Consider the following 2,500-nt stretch of genomic DNA (forward strand, 5'->3'; position numbering starts at 1 on the left):
TGGGCGATGGCAGAAGGCCGGCGTGGAAGCCGCTTGGGCTCTAGCAGAAGGCCGGCGTGGAAGCCGCTTGGGCTCTAGCAGAAGGCCGAGGTGGAAGCCACTTTGGGCTGTGGCCGGTCAGCCTACCAGGGGCGTGAGAGCAGCTTGGGCGATGGCGGAAGGCCGAGGTGGAAGCCGCTTGGGCTCTAGCAGAAGGCCGAGGTGGAAGCCACTTTGGGCTGTGGCCGGTCAGCCTACCAGGGGCGTGAGAGCAGCTTGGGCGATGGCAGAAGGCCGAGGTGGAAACCACTTTGGGCTATGGCCGGTCTGCCTACCAGGGGCGTGAGAGCAGCTTGGGCGATGGCAGAAGGCCGGCGTGGAAGCCGCTTGGGCTCTAGCAGAAGGCCGAGGTGGAAGCCACTTTGGGCTGTGGCCGGTCTGCCTACCAGGGGCGTGAGAGCAGCTGGGCTCTAGCAGAAGGCCGAGGTGGAAGCCGCTTTGGGCTGTGGCCGGTCAGCCTACCAGGGGCGTGAGAGCAGCTTGGGCGATGGCAGAAGGCCGAGGTGGAAACCACTTTGGGCTATGGCCGGTCTGCCTACCAGGGGCGTGAGAGCAGCTTGGGCGATGGCAGAAGGCCGGCGTGGAAGCCGCTTGGGCTCTAGCAGAAGGCCGAGGTGGAAGCCACTTTGGGCTGTGGCCGGTCTGCCTACCAGGGGCGTGAGAGCAGCTTGGGCGATGGCAGAAGGCCGAGGTGGAAACCACTTTGGGCTATGGCCGGTCTGCCTACCAGGGGCGTGAGAGCAGCTTGGGCGATGGCGGAAGGCCGGTCAGCCTACCAGGGGCGTGAGAGCAGCTTGGGCGATGGCAGAAGGCCGAGGTGGAAACCACTTTGGGCTATGGCCGGTCTGCCTACCAGGGGCGTGAGAGCAGCTTGGGCGATGGCGGAAGGCCGGTCAGCCTACCAGGGGCGTGAGAGCAGCTTGGGCGATGGCAGAAGGCCGAGGTGGAAGCCGCTTGGGCTGTGGCCGGTCTGCCTACCAGGGGCGTGAGAGCAGCTTGGGCGATGGCGGAAGGCCGGTCAGCCTACCAGGGGCGTGAGAGCAGCTTGGGCGATGGCAGAAGGCCGGCGTGGAAGCCGCTTGGGCTCTAGCAGAAGGCCGGCGTGGAAGCCGCTTGGGCTCTAGCAGAAGGCCGAGGTGGAAGCCACTTTGGGCTGTGGCCGGTCAGCCTACCAGGGGCGTGAGAGCAGCTTGGGCGATGGCGGAAGGCCGAGGTGGAAGCCGCTTGGGCTCTAGCAGAAGGCCGAGGTGGAAGCCACTTTGGGCTGTGGCCGGTCAGCCTACCAGGGGCGTGAGAGCAGCTTGGGCGATGGCAGAAGGCCGAGGTGGAAACCACTTTGGGCTATGGCCGGTCTGCCTACCAGGGGCGTGAGAGCAGCTTGGGCGATGGCAGAAGGCCGGCGTGGAAGCCGCTTGGGCTCTAGCAGAAGGCCGAGGTGGAAGCCACTTTGGGCTGTGGCCGGTCTGCCTACCAGGGGCGTGAGAGCAGCTTGGGCGATGGCAGAAGGCCGAGGTGGAAACCACTTTGGGCTATGGCCGGTCTGCCTACCAGGGGCGTGAGAGCAGCTTGGGCGATGGCGGAAGGCCGGTCAGCCTACCAGGGGCGTGAGAGCAGCTTGGGCGATGGCAGAAGGCCGAGGTGGAAGCCGCTTGGGCTGTGGCCGGTCTGCCTACCAGGGGCGTGAGAGCAGCTTGGGCGATGGCGGAAGGCCGGTCAGCCTACCAGGGGCGTGAGAGCAGCTTGGGCGATGGCGGAAGGCCGGTCAGCCTACCAGGGGCGTGAGAGCAGCTTGGGCGATGGCGGAAGGCCGGTCAGCCTACCAGGGGCGTGAGAGCAGCTTGGGCGATGGCAGAAGGCCGGCGTGGAAGCCGCTTGGGCTCTAGCAGAAGGCCGGCGTGGAAGCCGCTTGGGCTCTAGCAGAAGGCCGAGGTGGAAGCCACTTTGGGCTGTGGCCGGTCAGCCTACCAGGGGCGTGAGAGCAGCTTGGGCGATGGCGGAAGGCCGAGGTGGAAGCCGCTTGGGCTCTAGCAGAAGGCCGAGGTGGAAGCCACTTTGGGCTGTGGCCGGTCAGCCTACCAGGGGCGTGAGAGCAGCTTGGGCGATGGCAGAAGGCCGAGGTGGAAACCACTTTGGGCTATGGCCGGTCTGCCTACCAGGGGCGTGAGAGCAGCTTGGGCGATGGCAGAAGGCCGGCGTGGAAGCCGCTTGGGCTCTAGCAGAAGGCCGAGGTGGAAGCCACTTTGGGCTGTGGCCGGTCTGCCTACCAGGGGCGTGAGAGCAGCTTGGGCGATGGCAGAAGGCCGAGGTGGAAACCACTTTGGGCTATGGCCGGTCTGCCTACCAGGGGCGTGAGAGCAGCTTGGGCGATGGCGGAAGGCCGGTCAGCCTACCAGGGGCGTGAGAGCAGCTTGGGCGATGGCAGAAGGCCGAGGTGGAAGCCGCTTGGGCTCTAGCAGAAGGC

The sequence above is a fragment of the Corythoichthys intestinalis genome, unplaced genomic scaffold, assembly GCF_030265065.1.
Source record: "Corythoichthys intestinalis isolate RoL2023-P3 unplaced genomic scaffold, ASM3026506v1 HiC_scaffold_48, whole genome shotgun sequence".
NCBI lineage: Eukaryota > Metazoa > Chordata > Actinopteri > Syngnathiformes > Syngnathidae > Corythoichthys > Corythoichthys intestinalis.